We start from the raw sequence: 18,884 nt of genomic DNA, 5'->3' as shown, positions 1-18,884 counted from the left end.
GGTCCAGATCTTTAATAGCCAGATTCCGTACACAAGGAAGCTCTGATAGCTGAGATGGGAATAGAAGAGGAAGAATAGGAGGAAGGTGATCAATGAGAGAGCAACTGCAATAGCTCAATGAGACACACGTGGCTTGGATAAGGATGTTAAGGCTGGAGATGGTAAGAAGTGGTTAAATTTTAGATTATCTTGAAAGTAAAGCTAATATTTTTGTTTGTTCCTTTATGTTTGTTTATTTGATTAGATGTGTATTGTGATGGGAAGAAAGTTGTCAAGGATGAATGCCCAAGTCTTTGTCCTGAGCAACCAACACATAACATGTACACTTACTAAGATGACAAGACAACGGGAAGAATCTAGCATTTGGATGTGGGCATGGTTAGCTTGAATTGTGTATCGGTATCCAAGTGCAGATGCAAGGTAGACAGTTGGAAATATGAAGCTGAAATTCAGCGTAGTGTGTGGGGGGAGGTGAAGTAGAAAGTATTTATGTGAAGCACTACCCTGATATACAGTGAATGCAGCAAAGATAAATCAGACCTTGCACCTGTCTTCAAAAAAACATATGATTTTAGTAGAGAATACACATTTAGTAAAGTATTGACGATTCTATGAAAAAGTTGCCACGAGGGGCAAGAGTGTATTATGACCACAGAAATTTTCTTGGAATTGTTTGCATGTCTCATATATTCAGTTCCTGAATTGTTTTAACAAAATACAGTTGATAAAAATGTGCAATATTTGTACTTTTAATACCTATTCATTTGTTTTTCCATTATATACCTTGTCTGCTCATCCATTATTGGTTAAAAAAGAACATTTAAAATATAACATCAACTAAACTGTTCCATGCTGAAATTTTATATCACTTTTTTAAGACTTTTATAATGTCTATATATAGTAATTACACCTACTGCGTGACAATAGCCATTTAAACTAAGCTAAGATGATATAATACTCTATACAGAAAATTGTCTACAAAGTATGGGAGGGAGTCATAAAGCGGGAAGATTGGTGGTAAGAATGTGATGAACAGAATGTAAGAAATACTTTCAAACTCCTAAATGCTGGCTAAACTAAAACTATATTTACCTTTGAGTTACATAGAAGAACTCTAACTAGGTTTTCAATTCATTACATTTAAGGAGATTCAGATATCTGAGATCTAATTTTACTTCCAGTAGTGATTGTTACCTAAACTTTAGTTTTTTTGCCCCGGTTTTTACCCTACCCATGCCCATCCTCCTTCACCAGACAGGTGTGAAATTTGCAGACCTTAACAACAGTTAATCTACAACTGGTCAGTTTAACCAAGCAAAGTAAAAACTTTTCTAGTTTGAATATTTCTTATCATTTTGAAAATTATATAACTTAAATTTCTAAAATTATGATGCTGCATGTATTTGACAGTAGGTATATTAGTTGCAGCCTACCTAAGAGCAAAGCCTGATACAAGGACAGAGGTACAGGTAAATTATTTGGAAAGCTCTCTGCAAAATCAGCAGAGAAGGGTCAGAAAAACGAAGCCAGGGAAGGAGGATTTAGGATGTGTTTAGGGAACTGGTATGGGCACCAGGGTCTTGATTCTCCCAGTATCTCAGAGAATTTAGGATTGTTCTAAAATTGTCTGCAAGACAGCAAAGGGCTGAGACATCGTTCCAAGGGGATGTGACATGTGTCATCAAAAGCCTACACTAGCTGTCAAAATTCAACCATTTGTTTCATGATTCTGCTGCAAAAATAAAACTATCCTCTAGAATCACAGGAATACAAAGGATTCACAGTAAACTAGAAAAAAATAAAATCCTCTCTAACATGGGTCTTCCAGCCTCTGGTCTTGCCCAACTAAAATTGAGTTTGAACAATTCCAAAGTTAACTCAGAAGATCATCAACATTCCTAGAGCTTTGCATATTTTTACTGTGCCACCCTAAACATGTCACTGATGACTGTCCTCCTGATCTAACTTCAGCATCTCAGGAATTGCAAGCAGGTATTTAAAGACAGGGTTATTGGAGAAGTATGATAGCTAGCTCTCAGTTGACACTGTCTGCCACGAAATAGGTCTCACCGTATTTGTCTGTTTAATATTTAATTTAAATATACAAATTTAGCAAGGTAGAATTAGTAACAAAAAATATACTTGCATTTACAACAGATAAAATTTGATGCCAACACAAGAAGTATTTACTTCTTGACTTGAAGAGTCTACTCATATTTTAAGCCACTATCTTTTCCCTGTGTCATTTTCATGGATATTTTGATAGCTCTAAATCTAAATACAGATAATCCTATATGACAGATCCCAAATAAACTTAAAAGCCTCAATAGTTAAAGTTTCTCTTACCATTATAAATAGATGCATTCTCTGTTCATTATCCCTTCCAAGTCCCATATTAGCATCCACCAGACATGTATATTTCAAATAAAGCTAAAGTAAAATTCTAGACAGTTATCTGCAGAAAGGATGAGCAAGCTTATTTATGATTCATTTGCCTTTTTAATCTAGGCTCTTCATTGGAAGCCTCTGATACTGACAGTTTGAAGAGATAAATAGGCCAACTATGGTCATTACACAGAGATATACTCAAGCGCATCAGAATATTCTTGTCTCCTCTTTTAATTTACATAATTTCTAAATGTGCTAAGAATGGAAAGCATTGTTCATCGATGGCAGTTTTTACTACAGAAAAATCAGCAACATAAAACACATTGTGGCTTAACCAACGTTGAGAAAGTGATTGCTATAAGTGTTTTTTCATATCTCCCTTGTCAGAAACTTTTAGTTTGAATGCATCTGTTTTCATCAAATGTTCTATCACAGGAACATTTACAAGTGGTCCTAGCAGGCCACTCTCTGAGGATCAGATTTTATATCAAAGTTTCAGGGGATGCATGTATCTTTTCAAATTAATGTTTTTGGGGTCTTTTTGGATATATACCCAGGAGTGGAATTGCTGGGTCACATGGTAGTTCTATTTTTAGTTTTTTGAGGAACGTGCATACTGTTTTCCATAGTGGCTGCATCAATTTACATTCCCACCAACAATGTACAAGTGTTCCCTTTTCTCTACATCCTTGCCAGTGTTTGTTACTTGTGTTCTTTTTGATGATAACCGTTCTGACAGGTATGAAATGATATCTCATTGTGATTTTGACTTGCATTTCCCTGATGGTTAGTGTTGTTGAGCATCTTTTCATGTGACTGTTGACCATCTGCATGTCTTCTTTGGAAAACTTGTCTATTCAGTTCCTCTGCCCATTTTTTAATTGGGTTGTTTGGTTTTTTGATGGTGAGTTGTATGAGTTATTTACATATGTTGGCTATTAATCCCTTATCAGTCATATAATTTGCAAATATTTTCTCCCATTCAGTAGGTTGTTTTTTCTTTTTGTCCATGGTTTCCTTTGTTGTGCAAAAGATTTACATTTGAGTAGATCCCATTTATTTACTTTTGTTTTTATTTCCTTGGATTTAGGAGACATATTCACAAAAATAGATTCATGCACCCTAATGTTCATAGCAGCATTATTTACAGTTTCCAAGATATGAAACAACTTAAGTGTCCATCAATATATGAATGGATAAAGAAGATGTGGTAATATATACACACAATGGAATACTACTCAGCCATAAAGAGAATGAAATTCTACCATTTTGCAGTAACATAAATGGACTTGGAGGGCATTATGCTAAGTGAAAAAAGTCAGACAGAGAAAGACAAATACTGTATGATATGACTTATACGTGGAATCTGAAAAATACAACAAACTAGTGAATATAACAAAAAAGAAGTAAACTCACTGATACAGAGAACAAACTAGTGGTGACCAGTGGGGAGAAGGAGCGGATGGGAAACAGAGGGGTGGGGGAGTGGAAAGTACAAACTATTGGCTGCAAGATAGGCTCAAGGATATATTGTACTACATGGGGAATGTAACCAATATTGAGTAATAACTGTAAATGGAATGTAACACTTAAAATTGAATACAATTTTTAAAAATAAATAACAATTAATAAAAAAGATTGGAATGGTAGTTCCTAGGGAAGAGGAAATATTTTGGGCTGGTGCAACAACCAGTGGGCGAGTGTTCATTATAGAGATAAAAACCTAACTTGATTATTTCCCAGATAAAAAGTGATCCAAGTGACAAATAGGAATAGTAGAGGAAAAACAGCTTGGGAAAGACAATGTTTTTTACTGTGCAGAATCAGAAAACAAGATGCTTTCACCTAAAAGGGATATAAGGTGAGGAGAAAGAAAGAAGAAGAGAAGAGAAGAAAGAAGGGGAGAGAGAGAAGGGAGAAAAGGAGAGAGAAGGAGAGAGGATGAGATGGAAGTTATAAGGGAATGAAAGAATAAGAGAAAAATGAGGGAGTGAAAAAAAGAGTTAAAAAGGAAGGGAGAAAATGAAGGGACAGGTACAGGCAGGAAGGAGGGGAGGATGCCAGACCTGTGCCTACATTCAGACCCTTAGGGTGCCCCGTGATGCAGGAGATAGGCAACAGCAACCAAGTTTCCTCCCTTTAATAATATTAATGCATAATAGCTGTATGTTATCAGATGCTACTTAAATATGTCATCAAGAGAAAATGCTAGCCTAACTCAGGCTACACCTAATTTCTTTGGAAAATGTTTTCTCCAAAGTGGCTTAGAAAAAAGGATTGGTCTCAAATAGGGAAAGCTCTCTAGGTTTTATATCTCCTCTTTTAACTATTTAAAAACCAGAGGGGTAATCTTAAATTCTCTCTCCTTAAGGGGTCCCTATTAAGGGCTCTGTGGATAGGCTTTAAAGAGACATTAAGTATGGGTATTATCAGAGCTTCTAAAAAACAAGGAAATGACTCCTATACATTTAAATAAGAATGTTTGGTAACAACATTGAATGGTTCAGCGGAATGAGCATAAACGTTCAAGTCTAAATTATCTGGGTTCTTTGTGATATACAGTTGGTCCTTATTAGTTATCTATTTTATATATATTAGTATGTATATGTCAATCCCAGTCTTCAAAGAACACTACTCAATACTCTGTAATGGCTTATATGGGAAAATAATCTAAAAAATAGTGGATATATGTATATGTATAACTGATTCACTTTGCTGTACACCTGAAACTAACACAACATTGTAAATCAACTGTACTCCAATAAAAATTTAAGAAAAAAAAAAGAAAGACTAACGATATCTTGAAAACAAATTATCTGGGTTCTTTTTTTGGCTTGCTGTCTGGGGGAACTTGAAGAAACAAGGCTTTTTCACCTCTAATTACTGCGTCAATGAAATAGAGTTAATACCACTAATTTCAGAGATGCTGTGGGGACTTGATATGATGTAAGCCTACCACATGGCCCAGCCTCCAAGCTTCAGCCTCCAGGAGTGGTTTAGCTCCATCAATGTGCAAGTTGAATATTGCTCTATATTTATCTATTTGAGTTACAAGATATTTATCAAAAACTATCTAAGTTCAAATCACCATGCTAGGTGCTAGCAAGTGGCTTTGCAGACTTCACCTGGATAAATATAAAATCTTTTATGTTATTTTATGCTTTGGAGTGAGAGGTAGGACTTAATAAATGATGCTTTATACCTTAGAAATTTCTCTGCTCGTAGATTTTGTTATCTCTTCTGTTCACTAGCCAAATTGTCATGACCTGAATTGTGAGACAGCTGTAGTTTAATTCACACTGCTGTGTATATATTTAAACACCTGTCTTTTCCCATAAAGTATAAACTATTTTAGGGCTGGGCCTCTGTGTTACAGTTCTTTAAATTTCCTGCAATACCAAGAACATTATGCTACATGTAGAGAAATTTTTGATAAAGTACTAGGGAGTTCTTACTAATTCCATCTTGAATTAGAAAACCAGAGAATTTATTATTATGCACTCTCTTGGACAGTTATATCTGAATTTGAGAACAATCATAAACTAACTCAAAAAAGTCTTATTTATGGCTTTAGTTCCAATTTATTACTCAAGTGCATTTCACTCTGCCTCCTTGTAATATACCAAATCACAAAGAAAGCATGTGTTCCAACTTCTTCAAGTCCAATTGCAATTGACAAATGTTTCTTCAGATCATGAAAGAGCTATACACAGGAAAATGAAAATTTCTGGAAATACTGGAAGGCAGATAGTTTCTAGAGGACGTTGTCCTGTCTTACAGAGGAACAAATATTGGAAATGTTAGAAAGTTCAAATATATGCCAGTCGAAACAAAGCTACAGAAAATCTATTACATCTATGAATTATAAATATATATTATAGGCTTCAATTTGTTCATGAAAGCTTTATAATGTATATTTAAATTGCACTTAATAAACAAAATTGCAAATTAAAATTCTTTTCTTTTTATTAAGATATATAAAATTACATTGGATATTTTGTATCACTTTTTTGTTATTTGCAAAAAAAAGAAAAATCTTTTTAATTAAAAATATTAAAGTAAGTTTGTGGTGTTTAAGCTAGTATTGTTTTTTACTGATACATAATTTAATAATTACCTTCATGTAAGAAATTAAAAAACAAACAGAAAATCTTAATTTAATATATTTTAATATTTATTTATATTTTAATCTCTTGTTTCTTAATTTGCATTATAGACACTTTATGTTTCCTCTGATAATTTGCCTGTCATTGTTTTTTAAGTTCAGTGGTGGCATAAGCAAAAATGTATTAAAAACACTGGAAATGGAGTTCAGGAATCTTTGCTTTGAAATCAACTCTGTTGGTGATAAGACCAAATCATGTGACCTTGGGGAATTTCTGTCTACACTGAGCAGTTTCCTCATCTGTTAGCATATCAGAAAGAGTGAGAGAGCTCTGTGGGGTCACTTTTACAAAGGCATTATTATTGTTTTTATTATTATTTATTATTATTGACTATTGTTTCTTGCATTACCAAATGTGTGACTGAGCCTCAGATATAATTTATGATCATTAGTCAACTTAAAACGATTGACAGGATATAACAGTTCAGTAAGATCAATGATTGTAATAGTGTAACTCTAGATATGGGCAGAAGCAACAAGAGGGAAAAATTTCCAAGACCATAGTAGACTAGTAAGACAGGTGGTCTAGAGGTTTCTGGCTACTGTTAACAGGGAATAGTCTGGTGATAGTACACTGAGAGTCTATCAATGAAATCCATGCCTAACCTGGGAATGAGCATTTCTAGCACCTTGGGGCAAACTGGTCACAAAATGCCTCCCAAATCTTGGTCGAAATTAAGACCGAAAGGGAAGAGATTGTAAAATAAACAATGTTACCCACCATCCAGTTCTACAAGAATCAAGTCATTAGCCACTGCAGTTGCTGACCTACAATACACCCCGAAAGGAATTCAGGGTGAAGATCAGGAAGAAACACTGTGTTCTCTGGGGAAACTGGCAGAACCCTTCCTAACTAACAGGCATAGTTAGATTTTTTCCAAAGAAATTTTTTATGAACCTGGATTCTTGCATTTCCCGTACTTAGAAAAGCACTAAATTCATTAATTAAAATGTCTATTCCTTGTGGATAGCAGCAACCTTCTACTGAGATGTGTGTTTGATTGCAGGTACCCCTTTCTCCAAAATCATATAGATACTGACATTCCTCTCTTACCCTTTGGCAACTGTTCTCAGAGCTCTCTGAGAGACTGTCTCCTGGGTTATAATCCTCAGTTTGGCTCAAATAAAATTTTCTATTTCTTTCTTAGATTAATTAATTAGATTAATTAATTTTTTCTGTTGACAAAAATCTACCAGCAATTGAAGGGTTAGAGGAACAATTCAAAAATCAGATAAACACACAATATGTGAGAATCTATAAAACAAATTTAATTCTCCAACAAATAAAAATTTAAGTTAAGGGGAGGAGGAGTATTATAGAGAGAATAAAGGGAACTTAAACAGCTTTAATAACCAAATGTAGTGTTTGGACTTTGTTTGGAAGTTGATTTGAACCAAGCAAGTGTAAAATAAATTCTATGAGTCAGTTGGGACAATTGAAATATGGGCTTGATGTTACACGGTAGTAAGTAATATTAATTTTTTTAAAGATGGGTATTGTCATGTTGGTTAACAAATAAAAGAAAAGTCTATACCAGTATAAAGTCTTTATGAAAAAGTGGAAATATATGAAAATATGAGACAGTATACTGTCTGGGATTGATTGAAAATACTCTAGCATTTAAAAAAAAAGTTGGGAGGGAGGGATACAGGATACAGACTGGCAAAAAGTTTATACTTGTTGTAGCATAATGAAGTATACAATATTTCATGATAGTATTATTTCTATTTTTATATTTTGATAATTTCATTTACAAAAGGTTATGTTTGCTAAATGGCCCTAGGGAACTCTCACACACGATTTGCTAATAGTATAAATTTAAGATAACCTATGGTGAAAATTGTCATTCTACTAATACTCTACACAAGCTGGATGTCTCAAGCTAATATTAAGCTAAATTATATAATTTACATATCAGCCACCCTTTGGAATAAGCCATATTATTTATAGAAACTGTCAAATAAATATACAATCATAATTTCATTCTTAAAACGTATATTTAACCTTGGCTTGCCTTGTAATGTGTACCCCAATTATAAATAATCCTTAATTTTATAGATGAAAAATTATAGGTATTGATAAAAATATGGATATGACTAATTGATAGAACTTCTCATTGATAATATATATGCAAATCTATCTAAAAGCTCCTTTTTAGAGAGCCATGGTATGTACTAATTACTGTGATAAAATCTTTAACAAAGATAATGATTTAACACTGTGCATCCTCCCAAATTTTAAAATTTATTTGACAATGGAATTCATTTTTCTCATGGCATGTGCAAACACATATGTGCAAATATGTGCATGTAGTTGATGTGTATTCTTCAGAATTTTTACTCAACCAATAAATATGATTTAAACTAATATATTAGTATTAAGAAATCTTTATTGTGTCAATTAAGTCTTATCAGGTAGACTAGCTTGAATGGCTTTACTTAAAAATCAACTAAAATAGAAGTCACTGTCTTTTCAAGATTTAATACTCAGTCATATCAAATAATTGTTACATTACTAATATATAAATTAAAATAAGAAAACTAGGGACATAAAAATAGAAAAACAAAATATATACTGTCTCATTTTAGATTCATGTTTTATATTTTTATTCATATGATATGAACTGTTTGGTAATTACATTGTTCCATTTGATGGGTGAAGAATTTAAAGAAATCTGCTGAGGTGTCAGCATATTACATAAGAAAATGAGGAATCATAAAGATGCATAGTCAGAATGGCAATATAGGTAAAGTAGTGAATGAAAATATTTTTAATCATTAAAGGGGTAGGAGTCAAGCTAGCAACAATTGAATAGTTAAAAGAAAAGAGAGATAATTGGAAAGCCTACATAAAGGTATATAATAGTAATCTCATGGGCCCTAGTAATAGGATTAACACAGGGAATAATAATAAAAATTAAAAATAAAATAAAATAATGAAATTTAATTAGTGACATTAATTAGTGATATCACATAAATAGATCCACAGATCCCAATGATACTTCAATCATAATGGAGTTCAGTAGAAGAATCCTATGGAGATTAGATCAATATCCAGACATTCACCGAATTTATCAAGTATCTGGGCTCTGAAATATGCTCACTTTCTTACCTTGGGTAAGACATTTACCCTCTGAAATATGTAATATCTAGGTTTAAGACTAGTATCTATTACAGAGTTGTAGTCAAGATTAAAGGGAATAAAGTATGTTTTATGTATACCCAAAACATATTAACAATGAAAAATGTCATTGGTTATTATGATCATAAATATTGTTTATCATCCATGCTTTATATTGAAGACACAGGATTACTGAAGCAGTTCTTTAACACCTAGTAGATACCCAGTGGAGCAAGGGCTATATAAAAGTGAATTATTTTTAGATTAGATTACTGAAAACTTTCAAGCTTGCTTGCACATTCACACATTCTTTAACAAAATTGAGAAATAGCCTATTTTCTCTTCTCTAGTCCCAAAGCAGAATCCTCATGGAAAGTGGGCAGAGTAAATGAATACTTTTTTGAGTTGGGTGTGTTTATGAATAGGAGAGTAATTGATGCTCCTGAGTCATAACTGGAATAGCCTGGGCCTCTGTTTTCAATTATTTGAATCACCCTCCCCAGGGAAGTCACTAGGCTACACTGGGTGTAAAAGTTTATGGAGCAAAAAAGATGAAGAAGGGATTCATTGTTAATGCATGCCTACTAGAGATAAAGTGGTGTCATTAAAATTGAAGCTTTTTACAGTCATAATTTATCAAGGCTTATCCATGATAAAAACCAACATTTTCACTTGAGTTTATTTCCTACTCATCTAGTTGGAGACCCCTTGTAAGTGTCCATTTCTGGAGCATCTCCGATGCAGGAAAATGATGTTGAGGACATTGGGCTGTATTAGTATCCATATGAAACTCATTTTAATTTTATTAAAGTAATCCACTCAGGCAATCTTTCTTTCTTCTTACATTAACATTACACTAAGAATATATCAAAAAGATTAAACAGCATATACATATTTGTAAAAAGGATAGTTAGCTTAAAATATTTCAATTTGCTTCTGTGTGTGTGTGTGTGTGTGTGTGTGTGTGTGTCTGTGTGTGTGTGTGCTTGGATCTATGTTACATCAAGGAGATTTGGACCAAAAACATTCAATTTTTAAAATCAGATTTTCGATGTGTTTTGTCCCCAAATTGGATCACTGTCCAGTTTTTTTCTTTGCATGACAATATTTCTTATTACTCAGTCTTTCCTAATGCACAGTGCTCACTTTCAAAGGGAGATATTTCTTACAGTTTTATCAGTCATGTCTATGTTTTGTCAATGGGTATTAAAACCAAGAGTTGCAAAGTGTAATTCTTGGTCCCCACCTCACAATTCTAACTACATTCAATAGAAATGTCACACTATTCAACTGAGATTTGTTATCATTTAGATGTTGGAAACAGAATTTCAAATTGGTATCGATACTGAGGACCATTCAAAGCATAAAAAAAATAAAACTTTATTTTGCCATCTTTATTGTTTAGAACTGAAAGTCTCTTGAGAACCCATCTTATCCCTGGTTCCAGAGAGAAAGTTTTGCAGTTGTCTCATCTGATTATCAGATACAAGAAAATGAGAGTGCTGCATATTGACTATTCTCTTACTGTGTTAGTTTCCTATACTGTCTACAAATTATAACAGACTTTGCAGCTTAGAACAACATCCATTTATTATCACATAGTTTCTCTAGGTCAGAAATCCAGGCAGGCTCAACAGGGTCCTCTGCTCAGAGTCTCCCCAGGCCAAATGCAAAAGGTTGGATGGGCTAGTCCTTTCCACATTATCTGGAGAAGAATCGTCTTCCACACTCATTTTTGTTGTTGGCAGAATGCAGTTCCTTGCATCAGTTGGACTAAGGTCCCATTTCCCTACCTGCTGTCAGTTGGGGGCAGTGAGGTGGATGTGGGGCTCTCCCCTGCTCCTGAAGGCCAAATACATTTCTTTTAACATTGCTCTTTTTATCTTCAAAGCCAGCAATGGTACATCAATTTCTTTTTGCACTTCAATTCTCCCTGACTTCCTCTTCTATCTCTGAGTTTAAGAACTTGTGTGATTAAATTAGACCTAGTTGAATAATCTCCTTTTTGTCATATAAGTAAAGGGTATTCAACGGATGAGAGATTTTTTAAAACATCATTCAGGTAACCAGAGTCTCTATACACCTACCCTAGACTTGCAAGAATATACATTTTATCAGAATATACAATGGTTAAAATGTGTATGCTCTGCACATAAATGTACATATAAAATGTAGGCTTTGGAATCAACTAAGTCCAGGTTCAAGTTTAAGCTTAATTATTCAATAATTAGGTGATTTTCTGAGTCTCTGTTTTTTTAACCTCTAAAACTCAATTATTACCAATTTTATAGGGCTGTTGAATTGATTACATGAGATAAAGCATGAAAGTTAATATAGTAATTAATATAGAGGGAGCCCTAAAAGAATGATTCCCACATAATGTAGAAATTTTATCATTATAAAGAGTATTTATTCAGCAACTCTCCCTAGCAGAGTCCATCCCATCCTTTGGTTCACTTATTTCTCTCCTAAAATGCCTTCTGTCCTCAAGCATGCACAAAAAGATGCCTAAAATATCTCTTTGCCACGTACTCCTCCAAATTTTTCAAGACTTTTTCAAGAATTCCAGTGCAACCCTACACATCTATACACAGCATGTATCATTTGTAATAAGCAGTATGCATGTCTTGCCATCTAATTTTAAAATTCACATTCCACATTTTCCTGAATCAAAATTAGGGTGTCTTGATTACACTAAATCTTTAGTGTCAGGTATGTGATATTGAAACTGAGCAGGACCCTGCAGGGCCTTCCCAGGGACAGATCCCAGGTGTCCCCTGTCTGCCTCTTGCTTGTAAAGCTTTTCAGCTTTAGCCTCCTGGGGCTTCCCTGAGTTCCAAAGAGCGCATTTAATCAGAGAAGCAAGAAAACGCAGAATCAAAGGAAAACATTCATGCAAGACAAAATGATAATAGTTTAGCCATAAGATAAAAAGTCAAGGACTTTTAGTTCCTCCTCAGAGCCTACAAATAATATCCCTAGCCATATCCTTGAGTTGTTTTGCAGATAATAAAATCCCCACCAGGTGGAAAAAGTTAACTGCATGCTGACCACCAGCATGTAGACCCGAGACCTGTTGGAACCAGGAGGTTGATGATGTTGACTCCCAAAATACCACCCAGTTACCTAACCACCAACCAATCAGAAGAATGTCCACAAGTTGATCAGACACCCTGTGGCCCTCTTCCTCACCTTGCCTTTAAAAAACTTTCCCTGAAAGCCATCAGTGGGTTCAGGTCTTTTGAGCATGAACTGCTCATTCTCCTTGCTTGGCCCCAGGTTGGATGTCTTGCAATAAATGCTGTATTCTCCTTCACCATGACTTGGTGTCAGTAGACTGGCTTTACTGCAAGCAGGCAAGTGGACCCAAGTTTGGTTTGGTAACAATATCTCACCTACCATTAGGACAGTTGTCTATAAACTCCCATTCATTAGCAATTAAAATCTTGTCCAATAAGGAGTTGAATTGGGGAAATTTTATTTACAAAATGGTTTTTCCTTCCCAAAGGAATGGAAGGAAAACCATCAGCACCTTTCACTCATCCCCTATTCAATTCATTTCTGCATCTGGGACAAAGTAATAGAAGAAAGTGCCATTAATACGAATGCACTGTAAACCTTGATTTTCAAATACTAACTCCTGACCTCACAGGGATCATTTATTCAGCACCAGGGATCTCTCTCCTTCTCCATATATATTCTCTATTCTTCCTGATAACTGATCACTATTCACTTCATTCCTGAGAACCACAATTACATTTCCTATTGCAGTCATGATTATACAGAGTATTTTAAGCTGCCAATTTAATCCAAATGTTTATTAAACTCTTTCTGGGGAAAGAAAATTAAATTATTTTAGTAAAACTAGACCTTTATTAGTACACCAGTAAGCATGCAATGTTTATTACAGCTCAGAGATTTCAGCAAATGCCTTTTAACTGAACTTGTTTCGTAGCTGTCCCCTAACAATTTTGTTAAATTCAGTGGTAATTAGCAATTAGGCACCTACATGAACTGGGATGAACATTACTGAATGATAGGTGCATGAGCTGTGTGGAAATACTGACAATGAGGTAAGGAAATGTGAATAGACTGATGAAAATGATGTTTACTTCCTGTGATCTCATCCATACCCATAGGTTTTAATACCATCCATAAGCCAATAACTCTTAAATTCTTATCCTTGGCAAGCTTTCTATGAGTTTCAAGCTACTTGCAATCTCCTCTTTAATGTCTAATAAGCATCTCAAGTTTTATGTACAAGTAGTAACACAAATACTTCCTTCACTACATACTCACCTCTAGTCTTCCTCATCTCAAAAACATAACAAATAACACATCAACATAATTGTCTGATTGAAAACCTGTGAAAACTGGTAGATTTTTAAAGAACCACAATACAGCAAGTTATTTTCTTGAAATTATTCTGGCTTTATGGTACATAAATGGATACGACCTAAGCCAGATATCCTGTATAGTATACTACTGTTAATTTTTCTTGCATATCACCCTATTTAAGAAATAATCCTAGAATTTGATTGTTTTGTGCTAATGAACTTGCAATGATTTCAAAATTAATTAGCAAAATTATTTTCTTCATATCTAAAGTACAATTCTCTCTAGGAAAATATTCTATATATTCTTGTTTGATGATAATATGAAACAAATTTCTAAAAAAATACAATTTCACTCTGTGTATTAACAACAAATATAGGATAAAATGTAAAAACATATACCATTTATAATAGTACAAAAATATTATAAACCTGGGAATAAATTTAACAAATGATGTAAAAGATTTCTACACAGAAACCCATAAAAGCTGTGTTTCATAAAATGCAAGATTTATCAGATTTATTAGACAGAAGATAATATTTTGAATTTGACACTTTCCCCCATAGATTTAGTTCAATTTCAATCAAAATCCAATAAGAATTTGGGGAAATTTGATGAGGTAAAACTAAAGTTTATTTGGGAATATAAGTGGTCAATAAGAACCAAATATTTATTTTGAAAGGATAAGATGAGAAGACTTCCTTTACTGAATGCCAAGACTAATTATAAAGCTATAATAAATATGGCAATACACATTGGTATAAGAATAAAGAGATAAACACTCAGATACAAACTCACATATAACTGGACCCTTGAATGTATTACTGCAGAGTGATAGACAAATAATAAAGTTCTCAATAAAAGTTGCTGGAAAATTACCTACATGGGAAAAAAAGTGGAATGTAATCCTACTTCAGATTTTTTGAGAAAAAATTGCGATACGCTTTCAAGAGATGTGTAAAATAATGTTAATGTGAAAAATATGTATTTTAGGAGATTATTTAGTAAAACATGCTTTTGACTACAGGATAGGCAAAACCTTTTTTAAAAATAAGCACAAAGAATATTTTTAAACTTAATGAGAAAAGATAATAAGCTGGGCTACATTAAAATTAAAAACTTGAATTCATCAAGAGACTCCTGCCAAGAAAATGAAAATGCAAGCCACAGAGTGGGAGAAATTATTTGCAACAACTATAGCTCACAAGCTACACACACACACACACACACACACACACACACACAATGTATATATATAAAACATACATATATATGTATATATTCCACATATCTATAATATGTAAGTATAAATATCCCACAAATGAATTTAAAATAAAGAAAACCAGTAGGAAAATGAATAAGATTTAAACTAGTATTTTAAATAATGTGCATTGGTATTTATAGCTCTACAATATGTTTGTAACAACATAAACTGGAAGCAACACAAAAGTTCATTAGTAAGGGAATGAATAAATAGAATATTCACATATTGATATAATACATCAGGGTAAAGGAGTGAACTACCACTAGATGCAACAATACAGATAACTCTAAGAAACATATTTAGTGAAAAAAGAAAGTACAGGACCATTTTAAAATTCAAACATAAGCAAAATTAAGCAATTTTTTAACATGCATAAAGTGGTGTGATGGTAAATTGGCTCTTCAGAAAACAAAAAGTCATGATTTTTAGTTTATACTGATTTTTGTGGTGTAAATACTGCCATCATGGCTGATTTTCTAACTAGCAACGTTGCAGATCTGAAAGTGAAATTGGGAAAACGTGCAAATAATAGGCTCTTTGGCGCCAATACTCAGTGGTCCCCGCATATCACTGCATTCACAGGTGATATAGCAATTAAATATTTCTACAAAGCAAAATGCAAACCTTTAAAAAGTGTTCATATTTTCAAAAAGTTAAGAAAATGATTTTCAGACACATATACAATGAAAACATGAGAAAGATTTTATTCAGCTCATTAATGAAGGAGGGAACTGATCAGATGGTAAACCTGGTTCAAACAAGAATTAGAAGAAAAATGATTATAAGTCCACTGTAAAAGGCATTCTAAAATAGTCTACTTAGTTAGCAACAAAAATGATTAATGACCTACAGGACAGTACATAACCTTTGGAGTTATTTTTCTACTAAACAGAAATTATTTGCAATTCTATTGGATAAGATCTACAAGTTTAACAGGTAATTCATGAGTGTGTGAGCCTTTATTTAATAGCAACATCAACCACAGCTACATTTTTCTAGAGCGTTAAGTCATTTGTTGCAGAAGTTTCAATGTAAATTTGAAAGAATATACTGTCCACATTTCTGCTTTATTTCCAAGTTGTAAATAATTGTTCTTAATGACCCTGCCAATTTGATAATATATAGTCTCCAAAGGTTATTCTTGATCACAAAAATGATAGTCCCTCCTAGAGAAAGGGAAATAAAAACAAAAATAAACAAATGGGACCTAATGAAACTTAAAAGCTTTTGCACAGCAAAGGAAACCATAAACAAGACCAAAAGACAACCCTCAGAATGGGAGAAAATATTTGCAAATGAAGCAACTGACAAAGGATCAATCTCCAAAATTTACAAGCAGCTCATGCAGCTCAATATCAAAAAAACAAACAACCTAATCCAAAATCGGGCAGAAGACCTAAATAGACATTTCTCCAAAGAAGACATACCGATTGCCAACAAACACATGAAAGGATGCTCGACATCACTAATCATTAGAGAAATGCAAATCAAAACTACAGTGAGGTATAACCTCACACCAGTCAGAATGGCCATCATCAAAAAATCTACAAACAATAAATGCTGGAAAGGGTGTGGAGAAAAGGGAACCCTCTTGCACTGTTGGTGGGAATGTAAATTGATACAGCCACTATGGAGAACAGTATGGAGGTTCCTTAAAAAACTAAAAGTAGAACTACCATATGACCCTGCAATCCCACTACTGGGCATATACCCTGAGAAAACCATAATTCAAAAAGTGTCATGCACCAAAATGTTCATTGCAGCTCTATTTACAATAGCCAGGACATGGAAGCAACCTAAGTGTCCATCAACAGATGAATGGATAAAGAAGATGTGGCACATATATACAATTGAATATTACTCAGTCATAAAAAGAAACGAAATTGAGTTATTTGTAGTGAGGTGGATGGACCCAGAGTCTGTCATACAGAGTGAAGTAAGTCAGAAAGAGAAAAACAAATACCATATGCTAACACATATACATGGAATTTAAGAAAAAAAAAGGTCATGAAGAACCTAGGGGAAAGATGGGAATAAAGACACAGACCTACTAGAGAATGGACTTGAGGATATGGGGAGGGGGAAGGGTAAGCTGTGACAAAGTGAGAGAGTGGCATGGACATATATACACTACCAAACATAAAATAGATAGCTAGTGGGAAGCAGCCACGTAGCACAAGGAGATCAGCTGGGTGCTTTGTGACCACCTAGAGAGGTGGGATAGGGAGGGTGGGAGGGAGGGAGATGCAAGAGGGAAGAAATATGGGAACATATGTATATGTATAACTGATTCACTTTGTTATAAAGCAGAAACTAACACACCATTGTAAAGCAATTATACTCCAATAAAGATGTTAAAAAAAAAAAAGATAGTCCCAATAGGCTTTGGCTTAATTATTTACATAAGGCTACAAGAAGTGTTAATTAACCATATAAAGCTCTTTGAGTATACAGTATTGAGCACGTTCTGAAGCAAGAGAATTAACTTCTGTCTCAAAATTTCGTCAAGGAATCTCAAATTGTATAATGTGAAAGCCTTTATTATTATCTCTTTCATCTTGAGGCTAACCAAGAAGAAAAATTCTCTCCACTATATTTCTCCTATAGTGCTTTTTTTTTTTTTTTTTTTTTTTTTTTTTGCGGTACGCGGGCCTCTCACTGTTGTGGCCTCTGACATTGCAGAGCACAGGCTCCAGACGCGCAGGCTCAGCGGCCATGGCTCACGGGCTGAGCCGTTCCGCGGCATGTGGGATCTTCCCGGACCGGGGCACGAACCCGCATCCCCTGCATCGGCAGGCAGACTCCCAACCACTGCGCCCCAGAGAAGCCCTCCTATAGTGCTTTTTGACTTCAGTGATTTTCTCTCTCCTCTTTTCAACTGAAAGTATCAAACTAGTCTGATTCAACCAAGGATTCTTACTAATACGAACTTTCAATTTTATATAAGAAGGTTTCTGAGCTAGCAGTTTCTGACTCTCTTTCTTTCTCGAAAGACTAATATCATCAGTGCTCAAACTCTGGACTCAAGAACTCTCTACAACTCCTAAAAATATCTGAAAAACTTAAAGTGTTTTCGGTGGGTTTATCTCTCAACGTTTACTGTATTAGCCATTTTAAATATTTTTTACTAATTTATTTAAAAATAACAATAATAAATCCATAACATATTAATGTCTAAACACGATTTATTTATTAAACTGTATTTTCCAAAATAAAATTGTGAGAAGAATGGGATTATTTTATACTTTAATATCTCCTTAATAAAATAGACCTCCTTAATAAAATATATATCTGCATTCAACCTGTCAAGTTTATGTAGAACGTCTGTCCTCACTAGATATGTAGTTAGAAAAACAAAGAGTATTTTGAATAGCTTTTTTAGATCATTGTAGATATTTTCCTTTGATACTACTTCAAAAACATGATATGTTATTTCTAAAGGTTATTTGCAATGTGGAATTTGATATCATATCAGTAAATTTTTCATACTGTTTCTTTAAAATCCATTGATGTATTCTGTCTTTTGAATGGATCTTTTCTCTGCCCTTCCTTTTGTAAGATCTTCCATTGGTCATTTGGAAAATATTAGTCCACTGGGTTATACACATCTT

Source organism: Delphinapterus leucas, chromosome 7, assembly GCF_059928025.1.
Source record: "Delphinapterus leucas isolate spDelLeu-1000000601 "Yukka" chromosome 7, BTC_Dleu_Yukka2, whole genome shotgun sequence".
In the NCBI taxonomy this organism is placed as follows: Eukaryota; Metazoa; Chordata; class Mammalia; order Artiodactyla; family Monodontidae; genus Delphinapterus; species Delphinapterus leucas.
The sequence above is the reverse complement of the archived record's forward strand: the minus strand, read 5'-3'. Positions refer to the sequence as shown.